This window comes from Elgaria multicarinata, chromosome 4 (assembly GCF_023053635.1).
Source record: "Elgaria multicarinata webbii isolate HBS135686 ecotype San Diego chromosome 4, rElgMul1.1.pri, whole genome shotgun sequence".
Lineage (NCBI taxonomy): Eukaryota > Metazoa > Chordata > Lepidosauria > Squamata > Anguidae > Elgaria > Elgaria multicarinata.
In genome coordinates this window covers 86,618,765-86,637,820 of record NC_086174.1, presented here as the reverse complement: position 1 = coordinate 86,637,820, position 19,056 = coordinate 86,618,765, and the positions used below count along the sequence as shown (strand labels likewise).

At 41.1% G+C, this 19,056-nt stretch overlaps 1 protein-coding gene across 2 annotated transcripts in view; it reads left to right on the top strand.

The window, feature by feature from the left end:
• CLVS2 (clavesin 2) overlaps positions 1-19,056 on the top strand; it is a 54,313-nt gene that overhangs the window by 20,173 nt on the left and 15,084 nt on the right. The window lies entirely within an intron of this gene.

The following is a 19,056-nucleotide window of genomic DNA, read 5'->3' as shown; positions in this document are numbered from 1 at the left end:
AAAACACTCATCTGATGCACCCCAATTTGTAACCTAAGCTGTAAAGTGAGGGCCATAGAAAAGAGAGTTGCCAAGTGTTTGGAATATTCCTGGAGAAGACGGGTTCCTTTCTTTTCTTTTCTTTTCTTTTCTTTTCTTTTTTGGTAGAGGGTACAAGGTATAGCCCCCCTCCTCACCAAAACCTGCATTGGTCAACCACTTGTCTATTGATTGACCTAAGACCTATGCAGGTGTTTGCCTGCATATGCTTTGGGCTAAAATGGAGAGAGGAACATGCATGTTACCCACCACCACCAACACACACAAAGTTCCCATGTGCTCAGCAGGATTTTTCTATCATGGGAGCTCTATAACTGTGTTCAGACCAACATTGTTACACAGCCCTATTCAGATGTTCATGCTGAAATCACAAAGATTTAAATGGCTTTCAGAAGTGTGGGGATGTTAGGGTGGGGCTTACAGGCACACCTCTGCCCCCTCCCCACTATAACCCTAGGTGTGTGCAGGTAAATGCCTGCATAGGACTCTAGAGTTTTGTGTGAATAGAAGTCATCTTTTTATGAAATAGACTGAAACTGAGCAAGGAAAAAAAATCAATAATGTGAGCAAACCCCAAGGATTCACTTTGACTGTATGGTTACATTAAAGCAATGTGGAAAACAGAGAGCAAGTGATCTAGTAGCCTTATTGGACCAACTAATGATTAAAATGCTACAAGTCAGCTTTGGAATTATACAGAACACTTCTTCGGTTCCAAGCAAAAATGAAAACCAAAGAGGAGAAAACAAATCATGGTGTACTAACATGTTCAGGATATTGTTAACCTTTCTCAATTGAGAGTGGGTTTTTGTTTCATTTTGTTTTTAAGAAAAGGATTAGAAAGGTTAAGCAGGATGTTAATTAGATTATACATTGGTATCTTAGCTGAAGGACCAGTTCAGACAGATTCTCCAGAGACAAAGTACATGCGGAGGAAAACTAAGCAAGACAATATTAACAATATTAACATGCTAGAGTACTGGTGAGTAATTCATTTTATGGGAGAATCACTTGAGGAGCAGATGGAAGCAGCTGAGACAGTCCCACTAGTTTTCAGTCCCTTTGCCACAAGTCCTGCTTGATTCACACACCTTTCTTGTCTCTGCATTGGCAGTGTTGGGAGGTGGGGTGGGGACCCACTTTTCAGTAAGGATGGAGAAGAAATGAACATGTCCACATTTTAATATGAACTGACCTCATTTCAACTCCCTGGGCTAATACGAGCACTGGACCGCAATTATCCTTTGGTTTTTGCACTTCTCTGAATTTTGCGATGCATTTTGCCGAAACAATAATGCATGCAAACTCGTGTCCATTAGGGAAAATTGCCTTCCATATGTGTGTGTGTGTGTGTGTGTGTGTGTGTGTGTGTGTGTGTGTAAAAGGCATTCAAAGAACTTGATTTTTTTTCAATGTTATAGAATGCAAAACTGATTCATCCATCCCTACTCCTCAGTGGTAGGGTGGGTGGGTGGGGATTTGGTCCAGAGGCTGTCAATTCTAGCTTCTGTTCTAGCTTGTGAGGTTGGAGGGTTTTTTGGGGTGTGTGTGTGTCTCCAATACCAAAATCCAGAAGACCATTAGATATAGCCACGGAGGGGTTGCTAAAGCTGAGGCTATTTTGTATTTAACTTACGATATGTCATGTGCCATGGAGCTAGTTGAGTTGAGTCAGTGTGGGAGTTGATTCCTTTCTGTCTTCTTCTACATAATAGGAATCAAAATAAAATAAAAACTTACATCAAGTCCCTGAAACAGTGCTCTGACTAAAAGTGCACATCAAATTTCAGTGAAGTATTTCAGGTAACCCGGAGCACCTTCTTTACCAACCTGCTCAGTCACTGAGGTCATCTGAGAGCATGTTCGTGGTGGTTCCACATGGTCTGATTGGAGTCCACCAGGAGAAGAGCCTTCAAAGGAATGACCCTCTTCCTCTGGAACTTCCTGCCTTTGGAGGTCAGGCAGGTGCCAATATTGTATTGCTTCCTTTGCCTCCTGAAAATGTTGGGCTTGTCTACACCTGCCATTTATCCTGAGCTGGTCATGAGATTATCCCAGGGTGGTCACGAGGTCATCCCTGTGTGTCCAAATGATGCACTGCTGATCCTGGGGTTAACTGGGGATGAGCACTCAGTTCTCCTGGGATAGCTGGGACTGCTTTTGTCCTGCTTTCCCCCGCCATCTCGGGACCATCCCAAGCTCTGAGGATGGTGTGGCTCTCCCTCCTGGGGTCCTCCCTCTTCCCCACGATTAGTGGGACTCAGGAAATGGGCACGGAGCTCTACGGGTGTGTGTGACTGTGGGCGTCAGGGGTGAGCATTTTCACCATCTTTAGAATGGCGCTCGGCATCTTCCAGCGCTGAGTTTGTTGCTTTTTTTTTTAACAAAACCGTTCCGCACACAGGATCGCACCCATGCAATTACGTAATGACGCAAATGTCTCCTCTTTTTTCTTCTTTTTTAAAAAAGTCACCCCGGAATGTCCCTCTTTACTTCCGGGTCAACTTGCTGGCGTGTGGCCCCTGAGGGACGATCCCAGAACTGGGTTCATCCCTCCCCACTCCTCAAAGGGCTAGAGAAGCTTTCTGGCCGTGGTTTTATCAGAACTTCATTCTTTTAGAAAATGTAATTTTTAATGTGGTCTCCCCCCACTCCCTGGCTTTTAATATTTTATCCTATTGTTGTTCTCCGCCCCAAAATCTTTGGATGGGGAGTGCTATATAAATATTGTAAGTAAGTAAGTAAGTAAATAAATAAATAAATGTGGATCCAGTGCTAGAAGAAATACCACACCGGAACTTATACATTGACAGGGATCGATGTCTAGTTTTCAAATAGTATAAAAGACTAGTATAAAGACTTAGGGCACAATCCATGGGACTGTTGTCTGGGCAAGCCACATTCAAGCCAGGTATCTGAGCATAAGCTGCTCTGTATGCAATCATGACACATGAGCATCCCACATGGATTGTGCTCCAAGTAATCTTTGCACAGTTCCCATGACTTTCAATGGGGCTTGTGAAGGAGTCATTCTCACCTGTTTTATTAATGCAGTTGAAGGCTGACAAACCCGTTGTTTAAAAACTATCCCTGTTTCCTTCTTCTTTTTTATGTTGTTATATTTAATTGGCCTTCACACATCACTGAGCATTTTCAAGTGAGTTGGTTAATTAATTAAACTAAACTAAAAAACAAAAAACTTAATAGGGATCCTTTTAAGTATATGCCGTTCTTCCTTGCTTGAAAATATTTATGATGTTAATTAACGCTTCCATAGTTCCTCACACAGATGAAACGCTCTCCATGCCTTGGCACTTCCTCTTCTCAGTATTATTTAGTCCAGAACAGGAACCCATATCTTGAGCCCTATTCTCTCTTATCTCCACCACCCACTCCTTCCAGTCCTACAGAGCACATCATACACTTCCAAAACTCTATCTATGGGGACCTCTCAAATCTTCCAGTTCTTGGGATCCATGTTTCCTTCATCCATTTCATCCCACACTTACCTTCAAACACCCAACATAGCTTACCTCCACTGCCCAAATTTTAATACTGACTTCTTGGCACTTCCTGCATGCCCAGTATCTAGGATCTGTATCCTCAGATATGTCACTTTCTAGAATGCTGCATTTCACACACACACACACACACACACACACACACACACACACTTCATATATATATATATGAATAAAAACAATAAGAATGCATTAAAATGCATTTTTAAAAGAAATAAAGTGCAAATAATAACCATGGCTGGCCATTAAGAAAAGACTTCCTGGAACCACAGCATTTTCAGGAGGCACCGGAAAGAATACAAAGTTGGCATCTGCCTGACCTTCAGAGGCAGGGAATTCCATAGGAGAGGGGCCACCACTCTGGACGCTTTCCCCCTGGTGGACTCCATTCGAACGATAGGTCTGTGTGGAACCATAAGGAGCATGCCCTCAGATGACCTCAGTGATTGGGCAGGTTGATAGGGGAGAAGGCGCTCTCTCAGGTATCCTGGTCCCATGTTGTTTAGGGCTTTGCACACTAATACAATAACCTTAAACCTGGCCTGGTAGCGAATAGGCAGCCAGTGCAGTTCCCTCAGCCAGGGAGTTACATGCTGGAAAGGGACAGCTCCAGTCAACAGCTGAGCTGCAGCATTCTGCACTAGCACCAGCTTTTGGAGCTCCTTTAAGGCAGCCCACATAGAGCACATTGCAGTGTACCTGTACCACTGTGGCTAAGCTATCCCTGTCCAGGAGAAGCCATAGCTGGCAAACCAGGTGAAGCTGGTAAAAGGCATTCCAAGCTGCCACATTCACTTGGGCCTCCAGTGACAGAAATGGATCTAAGAGTATGAACCTGATCATACTCAATACCCAAACTAAGAACCTGATCTCTCAGAGAGAGTGCACCCCCATCCAGAACAGGCAATGAGTCTATCTCCAAGACTCGGGAACCTCTGACCCTAAGGGCTTCCATTTTGCCAGGTTTCAGCTTCAGTTTATTGGCCCTCATCTAACCCATTACTGAATCTAGGCACTGGTCCAGGACCTGCACAGCCTAACCAGATTCAAATGTCACAGGGAGATAGAGCTGCGTGCCATCAGCGTATTGATGGCATTTGGTTCCAGATCCCCTAATGACCACTCGCAGCAGCTTCATATAGATCTTAAACAACATTGAGAGATAGAGCAGAATTAACAGGGTTGCACTCCTCCTAACTCTTCCTCGATAAAGGCCATCCATCAGGGCGACCAAGGCTGATTCAGTCCCGTAACCAAATTGAAACCCAGACTAGAATGGGTCTAGATAATCAGTATCCTTCAAGAGTGCCTGCAGTTGCTCCACAACCATCCTCTCAAGTACCTTCCCTAGAAAGGGGGTGTTTGTGACATGGCAGTAGTTGTCAAGTACCATTGGCTCCTGGGTAGGCCTCTTCAGGAGTGGTCGCACTACTGCCTCCTTAATGACAGCAGGGACCACCCCTTCCCGAAGGGAAACATTTAACACCCCTGGACCCACCCATTCACAGCCCCTTGGCTCGCTTTTATTAGCCGGGGGAGGGGGGACTGGAAGTGAGAGGCAAGTAGTTGGTTGCATTGCTGTAAGCACCTTGTCCTCATCATCAGTATGATTTGCATGGATTGTAAATATGGATAGTATGGATTGCAACTATATAGACAATAAACAAGGAGGGAGCCATTTTCTTCCAACAGCGCATAACCATTCACCTTCGCTTAAGCATCTAAGTTCTATGTTTATTCTCCTGCACCAGAATTTAATGTGTGTTTGCATACTAACAGATCAAGGTTCACCATGGTAACTGTCAAATTAAGTGGGCAACTGCTTAGCATCCAAGTGAATGGAAAACTACATGGATAACTGACATTATTTCCAGCACTAGTCTCTGACATACTTTTTTATTGCAGCTCAGCATTACCGAAGACCAGAATAGTTAATTAACCTGGCTTGAATAGCAGCCTTTAATGTCATCACTGTGGTTCTTCATGCCATTACAGAAGAACAAGAAACAGTAGTTAATAGTTCATAAACAAGACTGATGATTAGTTCTCTTTAGGCATGAAAAGAAAAGGGAGTTCTTGGATGTACGTGCTTGATGCTAGGTTGTCATTTGGACAAAGACAAAGATGCAGCAACCCATCTCAAAATGATATTCCTTCGTTTCCCTATATCAAAAATGCAGCAAGTCAAAGCAACCAAGTGCTGCCTTAGTTGGACATGAATACAAAGGCTAACATATTTTCCCAATGAAAAATAGACATTTTTATATACACCAAACAAATGATTCTATTTTTGCTGTGAGCAGAACTGCAGTAAGTAACAGCCAGGCAAGCTTGTTTTGGTTTTGCATGCACAATAGTCCTTTCTCCATTTTGAACCAGTTTTCTTCCCCTCAGGTATGAACAATATGTGCCCTTATTTGTGAGCATACAAATAATATCAATGGCATCAGAACCCTCCCAAAATTATGAATTGTTGTTGCCACAGAGTAAATGAAAAATCACATTGTTTCCTGACATATCTAGCTTTCTTTCTCTTTAAAAAGTACTTGAAAGCACTGACAGTTAAAACAGCGAGGCGTATTAATTTTGTTTTCACTTGGCTTTGTGTATTCAGATTTTCTTTCATGGTGCCAAATAAGGTAAATATGATGACTTTTTCCCCCTGTGAAAGGATGTGCAGTTGTCCTTACCCAGTTACCCTTACCCATTATAGAATTTTTTTATTGTGAAATATCAGTGCATTGACTCTCCAGCTGCTTTACACAGTGTGAAAATGGAGCACACATATAGCAGCAAAGTACTGTGGGTGATGCCAATGTTAGAAAATGTGGAGGCGGGGTGATGCTTTGCCCTAGCAATTATATCCCAATAGTGCATTGTCATTTGATCGTTGCAAAGTTTCTGACAGCTAAGCTAAGTGGAGTATTTTGTTGTTTACTATGCAGTTGAAAAACTAAGACTTGGGGCTCTAGGCGCTATTTTTTCCTTAACTGGAATCTGAAAAACAAGGTATATTCCATGCATGTTATAGGTATTGCCTTGCATCTGTTCTGCATCTTTTCCATGATGCTTCTACTAATTATTTCAATGCATAATTATTTAAGTCTCTATAGACATTTTGAACTCTCTTTAGCCCAAGTTGGCAAAAAAGCATGAAAGTTTAAGCCTCAAACTTTTACACCGACTGGGTGCAGAATTCAAATTTAGGGCTGTTCCTTTAAATATGTCCTAGCCAAAAAAAAAGGTGCATGGAATTTTGTACAGAAAATTTAACCCAGGGAATTGATGGGGTTGGGGTGTTATTAACAGAAAAATTTAAAATAAAAAATGCAGACATGACTAAGCCCTGGGGGTGGTGGGTTTTGTTATAGAACTCATTTTCTAAGCACTTTCATTTGCAGTTTGCCCCATGGCCTATTACTATTGTCAGCTATGCTGAATAATAAGCTGATAGGATGGGATAAAATGTTTCAGTAAATAATGAACAGGAAAATTAGGCTGGGACAAGAAAACAGGTATCTACCTGTTTCTCTTTTCAGGAAATGGGTGACGGGGCAAGCATACAGATTTTTATTTTTTGAGGCCATTTGGCAACCTCACTGCAATAACATGATGTGTGGAGGGTGTGTGTGTTGCCAAATACCTAGCTGGTCTTGGTAGGTCACAATTTATGTTGGACTTTTCTGGAGAAATAGTGTTTAGAATTGTGACTTCAGTGCCTAGAACGCTGAGCAAAGATGCAACAACAACAACAGATCACTCAGGGAATACGTTTAGATCAGGTGAAGTTTGGAGAGTTTCCTTGCTGAGGAAATAATAATAATAATAATAATAATAATAATAATAATAATAATAATTCTGACCTGCCTTTCCATTTTGATCGAGGCGAGGAACAATAGTAAACGGTAGAATACAGAAAACTGAATTAAAACATAATATACATTGTTAAAACATCCTAATTTTTTTTTTTTTTTAATTCCTAGGTATGATTTAAACCACAAATTCATGCATGTCTACTCAGAATTAAATCCTACTATGTTAAAGGGGGCCTTAAGTAGTAATCCTGTGGCCACATTCCTGGGAGTGAACTCCATTGAACTTAGTGGGATGTACTTCTGAGTAGGTACACATAGGATTGTAATGTTAATCATTTATCTTCGTATGGCAACCCCACGTTTTATTGTTTTCCTCTGATACTCATTCTCCTAGAAACTTGGCTATGAAAGGCACAATAAATCCCTTTCCCTCAATAGAAATGATGGATTTTCTTTTGCTTCCATTCACATTGCAATGATAAAGTGCCTCAATATTTTTTTACTGCTTTGTGTAGGAGTGCAGCACTGAGGAAAATCTTTATGTAAGTAAAACAGAAGAATGATTTTATGTGTACCATATTATTTATTTATTAATAGCCTGTGACTACAATCTAATCTCTCAGCTCTTAAAAGGTCTGTATTCAAATGCCATGCTTATTACAAGGTGGTATTTGATTTGATTTTTGCTTTTGGCATATATACTTTATAGTTTATATAAGGGTATGTTAACTTGTCAGCATCCTTTGTTTAACAACTACTCTTTTGAAAGACTACATTTACTACTGTAACCAAAAGCCCATGCTGAAGAGCTTTGTTCTAAATAAGATTTCTTTATTTTTTCTATTTTTGTGTTCAGAAACTGAGACAGTTGGTATATAGTCAGCTTTTCAGTGACTGTCATCCTACCTGTTACCTTCTCTGGGGATGTATTTTGAACATTTTTGAATATGACATAGATGAATGATGTTTGTGTGACTGTATTTTGCTTTCCCAGTGGAGGCTTTTTATAACTGCTTTCTCTGACATGGGCGTTTTCTGAGAGCTGTGGATTCTCCAGATGTCTTAATAGTAATGGCTGCATAATATTCGCAAAAGGAAATGCATTACATGTTTCTGAACTTGGATTAGATGAGGTGTGGGCAACTCCAGGTGCCATTTTCATATACACCTTCAGGCCTTCAGTCTGCTGAGCAACCTGGGGCAAAAAAAGTGTAGAAAAACATTTTAAATGAAAAAAAAAGGTGGACAAAGCACTATGGAGTACCAAAAAGATCAAATGAAACAATTATATGATAGTTGAAGTTACTGCACATGATACAGATACTGCGTGGATGGGCTCTAAGACATTCAGGGTGCAATTCTATGTAGAGACTGATGAGTTTGGAGGCGAATGACTATCCAATGCAGGGTGGTCGGAGCAGAGAGGCAATCCTAACCTCTGTGGTTCAGCTGCCCTGCACTTTTGGTTAGACAAGTGATTTTACCTGCCTAGCTGGGGAGCTTCAGAGCAGGAGCAGGGGAGGCCGCACAGTGCATAAGAAACTGGGAAGCTTCAAAGCAGGAGGCGGGAAAGCCACCCGGTATGTAAAGCAGCTTCTGTGGTATCCTCTTCTCCCCTTCCTGTTCCCAGGACCTCTCCCTTTTTTCTGTCTCCATGCTGTCCATGCTCTGTTTCTGAGCACAGAGATATAGCCAGTGCGGAGAAAACCGTGCTGGCTATGAGGGGGCAGGAGAGGGAGCAGGAAGTGCAGCTTCTGAGCTCCAAGGTTGGAGCCCTGGTTCCGACCTTGGATGCCAGAATCCAAAAAATCCAGTGTCTGCCAGATGCTGGCTGGGAATGCTGGGAGTTGTGGGTCTTTTTTCTGTCTAAACATGCATAGGATTGAGCCCTAAGCATAATGAAACGAATGCTCAGCATCTAGAGCAGTTCAGGGTGAGTTCACACTTACACGTTCCGGCAGCAGTAGTTTAGTCCAGCATTAAAGGTTTACACTTCTGGACTGTACACGTGGCCAACTTTTCAGGGGGTAAAAAGTGAGCTGCCTAATAGTACAGACTGTAGAGAGGTGAAGCATTTCACTGCTGAAGTTATTTCTGGAATAAAGTCCTGCTGTTTCATTGCTTAAGTGCAAATGCATCCTTAGATGGTTTTCCAGTCCCCTTTTCCAAATAAGTTTCAATACATGTTTCTGCAATGGGGTGATTTCTCTTGAACAGTAATGTGCTCTATGGTGTGAATATTTAATTATTTATCAAGCATTTAGACAGTAAATTGGAACAGCTACTAAACTCTATAATTATGTATGCAAACAGAAGGCCATAATAGTTCCAGAGCAGCTATTAAAGCCTGTCGAATCGATAGTGTGTAACTTTCTGAATGTTTACTGATGTAAAGCACATAAACATGCATGTTTATGACTGTTGAGATAGTACTCTGTGCATTATTTCACTAAGACATGAAGTGGCAGGTACAAAATATGCAGGCAAGATCATCTGTGTTGAAATGTATGCTGTAGTTCCAGCAATTGGGATGTGTGTTTCTGAATGTATCAGAGTCCCAGGAGAGTCCTTGTGGGATCACTAGGCTAGAACAACACACAACCACCAAGCTGAGAGTTCCAAAAGGAGAGCCAGCAAGAAAGGGGAGAATACCATAGATGTGAGCTAGAGAGAATCGGAGCCAGTGGAGCAAGGTAATGGGCATGGAATCTGTCCGAGGAATCAAGGATGGAGAAGCACTGCAAAGCTGGAGGTGGTCCACAACATCTGGGGGCATCTGGTTGGGGAAGGCTGGTTTAGGGTGTCAATTTGGGACCCCACCGTGTAGATTTGAAAAACCTGAGTGTGTGTTGGTGTCTGTGGAGAATAGTTTGCGATGTGCTATGTGAAAGGTACTGATCAAGTGATGAAGCCACATATCAACATATGGTTCATATGACCCAAAGAAAAAAATGTTTAGTATTTGCAATAGAGTTGTTTATGAAGCATAAGAACATATGTATTGTTTGCACCCAAATATTATAATCAATGAATTTATGCCTTCTACTATGTAAATCCCTAAAATTCCATGTGGCTCATCCCTGAGTATCAGTGGCAAGTTGCTTCTTAAAGAAGGTGCCATCCTTCTTTTTGTGTGCAGGCACTCTAATAATCAGAAGTTTTGCCCATTTAGGCCCAGGATGCTAGTAACACAAACATTATAGAATTAAAGGGAGTGAAGGGAATGAGTAACCATAAGTTTGGTCCCCCACTGTCAGAGAAGAGAATACATCCACCAACCCCACCTTGATCATCCTTGCCAATTGAGAATGCAAGTACATCATAGATAGGGAGTAGGTGAAAATATGTGGACAGATATATTGCTAGCTGAGCACATCTTTGTGCACTGGCCATGAAATCTGGTACATCTTAATCAATTTGACCTTTTTGAGAATCTCCATTGCTGGGATTCACCCAATGTTTCACTCTAATCCATTTTGATGCCATTGCTGAATTTACAAATCTTGAGCCATTGTTTATTCCATTAAGCAAATGCAACCCATTCCTAGCAATTTTTAAAAAGAATACAAACCAACTCTTCTTGGCAGTTTAGGATAAGATTCAAAGATTTCTTGTGTCTGAAAAGCTGAAGGACAAATTTAGGCAGAAAAAAGAAAATTGCTTATGTTAGAATTTGAGCTGAATTTTGAAGAAACTGTTTTCACTTCTCCAAATGGTGCAATTTTAAAATATTAAGAGTATTTGAGCTTTTACCATTGATTCCAACAATTCCCCTACAATGCTACATGATTTAATGAAATGGCAGCTGTTGGTATTCCAGTTTTACATGCTTTGCAAAAGCAGAAAACTAGCACAACCAATTCCTGTAAGCCTAGGGTAGGGGCATTATTTTAAGAATTCTCTTAAATCTCTATTGAATTCCCAAAATTAAATAGAGTAGAGGGGAATTACTGCATTTGCATTCACAATTTACAATGCATTTATTGTTGAATCGACTGCTAGATGTGTCCCTAAATATTGCACAATTTAAACTGGACCAGTAGTATGGCAGTAAATTTCTTCAAGAAAAAAAAACACAGCAGAAAATAATTCCCCGTTTCTCACTGAATGCTTGAAAAAGACAGCACAGATGGGCTTGCACTAGATCAATACTCTGTACTTATTATTCAGATTACTGATTTATTAAGTAGGGTGTGCAGAATTCTAACCATCAGTCGATTTTCTCTGTTTTCAATGCAGATAGGAAATACCAAGTTTATGTGGTCCTTATCCTGTCTCCTTACATTTACATGAGTAAATGACTAACAATAAACAGAAAATTAGCAATATCCATTTGCTCATATTTGGGGCAAAAAAACACATTCCTGGCTTTTAAATTCTTTTCCTTCATAAAATAGGCAGCTTCAGCCAACATCGCCTTTTGTGCAGCATTTTCAGTCTGGCTTTTGCTCTGCATATTTCCCTGGGCTGTGACCTTGCATCTATTATTGACACACTCACATGTTTAATTGCTGACTCCTCGGCATCTGTGTAGAGGTGCAAAAATGACTTTCGGTGCCATAATCTCCAGGCTGTCTCAGCACCTGCATCCTCTGTCAGTGGCAGATTGTCATAGGTGCAGCGTCAATTTGCATCAAGGCTGAGCCATTTTTGTTGTGTTTCTGCTTGTCATGCAGCCTACTGATGGAAGCTGCCTGCAACTGGTGAGGATGTGCCTCTTTTCTCAAAGGAGGGCTCTTGACTGTTCAGTGAAAAGACTGCAACTCTCATTGAGGGATTAAAGCCATTTTTTGAAAAAGACGATGGTGCATTTAAAGGAGTGTGTGCTAGCAGAGTCCTTTCAGTAAGGTGACCATATGGAAAGGAGGACAAAGCTCCTGTATCTTTAACAGTTGTATAGAAAATGGAATTTCAGCAGGTGTCATTTTTATGATATCCCCTCTTCATCACAACAGTTAAAGCTGCATGTATCTGGTCATGCTAGGCAGGGCTTCTGCAGCTTCAACTGTTACGATGAAAAGGGAATTTCACCAGGTGCTGCATGCATGCAAATGACACCTGCTGAAATTCCCTCTTCATCACAACCATTAAAGATACAGGAGCCCTGTTCTCCTTTTCACATGGTCACCCTAGTTTAAGGAGCACTTTGCTGTTGTTCTCCTCCTTTTGTTGCATACTTGGGGCCCTGATCCAGCTCTGGTAATACTACTTATTTTAAAATATTCTATGTCACCTTCCTGCCATACATGAAATCACCTTTCTGGTAAATTACAATTTCATAAAATCAGAATGGTATAAATCACACATAGAGACAATGCATAGAATCCAAACAAAACTGCAGATGCCCAGAAGGAGAGAGCACGGAGGATGCAAGCAACAGCATGAACAGCCCCCCAAAAGCATCAGACGAGCATCTGAAAGCAATAGTTTAAAGCAGGACCATTAATAGGAATTGGGAACCAAAGCAAAAACAAAACATCAGTGACATATAAAAGTAGTTGTGTATGACACACTGGTGGCTCTGGAGGAGGAAGCGCAGCTCTGTCCACCTCAGAAGAGGCATTCCAGTCAGTTCAGTGGGGCCCAGATGAACAGCAAAATGTGGATGGAGATGTGCATCTAAGGCCTTAGCTAGATCTAAGGTTTATCCCAGGATCGTCTCGGGGTCATCCCTGTTCATGTAAATGACACACAGGATATCCTGGGAGCAGGCAGGGAGACCCCGGGACAATCCCGGGATAAACTAGCTAAGGCCTTAGTGTATGGAAAGCTGCTTCTGCGTGCAGATTTGGTCAAAATATAGAAATATATGCAACTGTAAATGAACAGCCGTGGTATAAATGCAATTGAATGAGATAGTCAGGCTCATCATGCATAAGTATGAGGAATGTGGAGAGCTACATTGATACTAGGTTTCTACTGGATGGAGATGAATCCATATTTAAGCTGGCTCAACTCGGTGGCGGAAGTTGGACTTCACTGCCCCTCTTCCTTCCCATGGCAGCTCCTCCAGCCCTCTGAAAATGCTACACAGAGACAGGAGATGCTATAAGGGGAGACTGGTTGGTGGAGCTCTTCAGAGCACCCAGTGCAGCACCACTTCACTGGAGCAAGGCAGCAGCTGGGAGCCCTCTTGGTGGTGGTGGTGGTGGTGGGAAGAGGCTATTTATCTCTCCCCTCTCTCTCTGTGTCACCTGAGGCAGGAGGTAACAGAGAGGGCCAGCCCTGGCCTTAAGGCACTTGAAGTGGATGTTCTGGAAGGTGAGGAGCAAGTGAAGCCAACTGAGTCAAGAGCTGCCATCTTAAGGCATCAAGGGTGCCTTGAAGCAATGAAGGAGCAGTTTCCTTTTTGCCACTGCAATAGCAGTGTGTGAATGAGTGTGTGTGTGTGTGTGTGTGTGTGTGTGTGAGAGAGAGAGAGAGAGAGAGAGAGAGAGAGAGAGGGAGAATGACTTTGTTTGGGACTGTGTCCCCATCAGTGCTGGCAACTGACTCCCAGTGGGTCTTGCTAGAGTCAATGCACCCCTCAGGCTAAAAAAAAGGGTCCCCACCCCTGTTCCTCAGTATTCTCTTTCTGAATGCCCATTGGTGTAAACAATTTAAGCCATAATGAATCTGATCATCACAGTTCCAAATTTTCACTTCTCATTTCAACTATGATGGTTTGAGACTTTTGAAAGAAAATACAACTGGAACTCAAGCACGTTCTTTGAGGGAAGTCGGTGCTTGGCCTCTTCTGGATGGGGCTATGCTCCCCTTGAGGGATCTGTCTTTGTCACCAATTGTGTGTGGGGCAGATTGTACAGGAGAAGGTGATGGAACTGTGGTACACCAATTCTTGAGGTACTACATTCACTCCCTGTTTGCTACCAAGCCCAGTTCAAGGGCTACCAGACTTTGCCCCAAATATCTTGTGGCCCAAATGTCTGAATGAGCACCTTTTCCAATATTATCCTGCATTACTGTCTTAAGATCTTCAGAGGAGGCCTTTCTCTGAATACTATCAACAGGAGAATATACTATGGATTTACAAAGAGAGGGCCTCTTCTGTGATGGCACCCTGACTTTGGAACACCCTTCCAAAACAAATACATTTGGATCTAACTTTGCTTTCTTTTTCTCTCTCCCCCCCCCGCATTTTAAATGTTTTGTTGTCCTTTTTTTAAAAAATGAGTGATTTGTTTTCTTGTTTATTGGTTGGTTGGTTGGTTGGTTGGTTGGTTGAAACGTTAAAAAAAACTGTAAGGGAAAGGCACAAATGCTCAGGACAGAAACAGTTCTCAGAAGTGCCTAAATTTATGTTTGGAAAACAGTTTTCTTACTCAGGTGTATCTGGCAACATGCAAAAGTAAACTGCTTAGCTCTGTCATTAAGGAATCAAATCAAGTGTATGTTAGCTAACATTTATATGCAGTGCCCAAATGATCACACATATGGCTCTTGCCTCTGTAATTCTACGTATATACATTCCATTGTTATTTGATAGATTCCATGGAATCCTGCCTACATGTTGATGCAGATTGCATATCATAACAGCCCATGGTTAATAAACCATGGGTTGTTGAGCAGACAAGCAGGATCAAGGATGCATGCTATTTCCTATGTATCATCAGCCCACCTGCTCCCGCTGTGATAAATAAGCAAGGGATGAGATCTCTGGGTTATTTATCATGATGACTGAAACTGGAACTCTGGGTTGTTGGAGGAAGAACAGCTCAGAATTTGAACCCTAAGCAACCAAAGGTGAAAGATGATCAGATTGGCAGTCCAACAACATCTGACAGGTCATGGTTTCTCCATCCCTGCTCCATAGAATCATCCTGAGCTAAAACATTAAAACTAGCCAAATAAACAAAAACTACCTCTTTTATCTCACCAAAGTAACAGCATTTCCACAAGATCTGTAATCTCTCTCACTCTCTTCTGATTCCTTTTTGTTTCTCTCTTTTATCTCTCTTCTTTCCTTTTTGTTTCTTCACTGTTTTCAACATCTGTCACTGCTTCACAGAATCAGTTTGGACTAAACGTTCAGAACTTCATAAAGAAAGAACAATTAATCTTCCATCTTCTTCTATCCTGAAATGTATAGCACATCCACAGCTCCTGTCTCTTATGTCAGTAGAAGATAATTGCTTGAATATATCCTGAAGAGAATCAAATATTATCTCCAATGCCACTCATTTCTGTCCGGCACTTTTTTCAGCTGACCTCTTAGTTCCATGACAGTCTGCCTGGCTCCCTGCGCAGAAAACCTACTCCGTACAAGTTTAGCCTTGTCAAACATTGCTTTATCTTTCCTGCCCCAGATTCTACCACCTTTTTTGCCTGCAATAGAACTGGAATCCACTTGTTTGTTTGAATTCTCTTCTCCTTGTCTCAGTCTACAAACGTTTTTTCTGCAGTAGTCTGCTCCATTCTCTCTCTTATAGTAGTCTTCCACCTCTCAACCAATACTGCTTTCACCAATGACAGCAAAAGCCCTTCCTTATTTTACTTTCCCTAAGCAAGTGAACTTTTTCTGTTGGTGCTCTTACTCTCCACCAACAATGAGTCTGGCCTTATGCCCATCAGTAATTACGCCCTTGACACATACCCAGCTATTTATTTATTTATTTCTATTCTGCCCAATAGCTGAAGGTCTCCCAGTGGTTTGTGAAATAAAACCCTAAAATACAATAGTATTGTGATTGTATTGCTGGGGAGGTTTTCTCCTAGCTCCCATGAAGAGATTCCCCAAGGTGGCCCAGTCTTGAGCAGTTCGTTGATCCTGTCTTTCTGTTGCCCTTGTATTTAAAGAGAAACTTGTCCATCATCTGTTGTCCACTTTAAAATGATTCCCAGAAAGCTGAGGCCCTAGGATTGCCAGAAATTTAGGGGGATGTTCTTATGGTTGGTTCCTCAGGTTGCCTGACTAACACCTGCAGGGTTCCCACCTTATGAAAGGATGCACACAAACAGGCATACACATAGAAACTCCAAATGGTGCAGATAAACCTCTTTAGTTTATTTGGAGGACTTCATTTTAAAGAATAAATATGAGGTAAAAAAAAAACCCCAGCCTTTTCTTAAACTTAATAATACCACAAAATCACACAAGGCAGCTTTCCAAGTTAACACAAACCTGTGCTTCATCGGTCATAAAATGTGTGACACCTCTCTTTTGATCCATAGTTGATAAAATGTGTAAGAGCAGCTGTTTGCCTGAGGAGTAACAGACCCAATGACTCTGACTCTAGATTCTGGATTCCTAGAATCTTTTCAAGGATTTTTTGGTTTTTTAACTGAACAAAAGTCAGCTGCATGTTATGTCAGTCTAAGGTTATGTCAGCTGGGCCCTGGGGTCTTTCTAGTGAACTGGGACCCATAGAGGTTGAAGCCTCATGATGCCTTTTTATAGTTAAGTTTTTTCCCCTTGAACCATTAACTCTGGAGCTCTTCTTCCGAGGACAAAGGGTCAGAAACTTCTGAGGATGAGGGTTCAGAGTCCTGGCCCATGACAAGCCCTCAAACTACCTTTTCAAAATGACACACACTTTTGTTACACCACATCTGGATAATTACAATGTGCGTAGAGCTGCTTTTGAAGAGTTCCTGGAAAGCACAATTGGTCCAGAATGTGGGTCAGTTGTTAACCAAGAAGGCTGATACAGAGCAGGTGACTTCCATTTTGAAACAGCTACACTGACTTTCAGTTTTTTTCTGGGCATAATTCAAAGTGCCAGTGCTGAATATTAGTGACCTCAGTGGCTTCAGGTCAGGGTTTTTGAAGGTCTGCATTCTCCCACATGAGCCAGCCTGCATATTGAGATAATCTTTGGGTGCCCTCCTGTGTGTCTCTAAATCCTCTGAAATGCATTTAGTGCACCAGAGAGAGTGCCGTTTTGATGGCTGTGCCTAGCTTTGTTACTCCTTTCTGAGGGAAGCCCATTTCACCTCCTCTCTAATGTCCTTTTGTAAGTTAGTAAAAACCCTTCCTTTTTAGAAAGGCATTTGGGCTGTAAACCTGCTGTTTTGTAGGATTAGCTTAACTGTCTCAATATTTGAGCAATTTTCCTTGCTACTGCATTCTGTTCTATATTTCTTGCTGCCGTTTTAATGTTTTCGTGGTGGATTGTAAGGGATATTTCAAATTGTTAATTTACAGTTTTATCTTTGTTTGTTTGCTACTTTGGAGGAAAGGACGGGTCTAAATATTTTAAATAGACAAAGAAACAAAGAGAATACGGGTAGAGACAAAAAGAAGCCCATTGAGTCCAAACTAGTGAATAATGGAACAAGAGGAAGGTTTACCTGAGATGCAGCAGAAGTATACAGAATTGGTTTAATAATTCTAAATACAATGTTCCCCAATTCCCCATCGCTGCTAAATAGTTGTACATGGATATTCATGTAATTGACATTAAGTCACCCTTTGTCAATCAGTTGTGCTTTGGGGTAATATTATAGCTTGTATAGTTGCCATGGGAGCCAGTGAGGTCTAATAGGTACAAATTTCAGTGTGGTTTAGTACCCTCTCCAACTGGATGGTGTTAGGCAAATCACTATCTCTTAGCCTAATTATCATAATAGGTTGCTGGGAGAATAAATTATATAACTCTTTTTATTCATCCTGATCTCCTTATGGCCCTAGACTTTATTTGAAGTTTAAGAGGATATCCCAAGAGCTGGGCCTAGAATTAATGGATGGAAATACTCATTGGGTTGATGGGCAGTATGTCAAAACATGAATCTTTAAATAATAAATTTGCTGGTCAAAAAAATTCTTGACCAGCAAGGATCTGCTGATGCTTATAAAACTGCAGTACTTTCCTTAAAATGTTCAACTATACTGTTGTTTTTCATAACATGTGAACATAAAAAGAATTACAAAATGCTGAGCGAATGTGCTGTGTTTAAATAAAGAGCACAGAGAAACCTGTATATATGGAGCGAGTTAAAAGAGAGAAAGTTAGAAGGGTAACATGATAGGAAGGTAGTAGATAGGAAGACTCACACGAGTTACATTTTCAAGCTATATTTTCTTTGCAATGCTGAGGACTTGAAACTTGCATTTTAATATGAAAGTGTACATTCCTGTACTCTAACAGAATCATTAGGCCTCAGGACCCCTTTGCTATTTGAGCTGCCCTCTAGTGCACTAGAGTTAATTACTGCTTGTAAAATTGGTTTGTACTGTTGAATTTTCTATTTTTTTCATGTTTCTTTAATAGCTGCCTATGGAGAAACAGCCAAAACCAATTTAGAAAGCAGCTCAATAGAGCAACACTCTCCCTAAATTTCTTATAGAGAATCCCTTGAGTATGCAGGTTAGACGGAGCTTCATAAATATTCTACAATCACATTTAAACAGTACAGAATGCAGTTTTAACTTTATGACTGATAGTGAATACTTGGGTGCATATTAATATGCCATTCCCTTTAGTCATCTGGAACTGAAGAAAGAAGCAAATGTATGACCGTTCGACAGAATAATGGGACAAAGAGATGTGTTAGTTTATTAAAATATTTATAGATCCTCTGCTCTCCCCAATTCTTAATCAAGATTCTCATAGTGGCTAAAAACATATATGAAAACAATAACAGTTAATTCATTAAAGATAGATGAAAGTAAAGTTAGATACATAGAAGGTGGAAACATCTTGTGAACACAAATTTCAGTCTAGACTGGAAAATATGTGAAG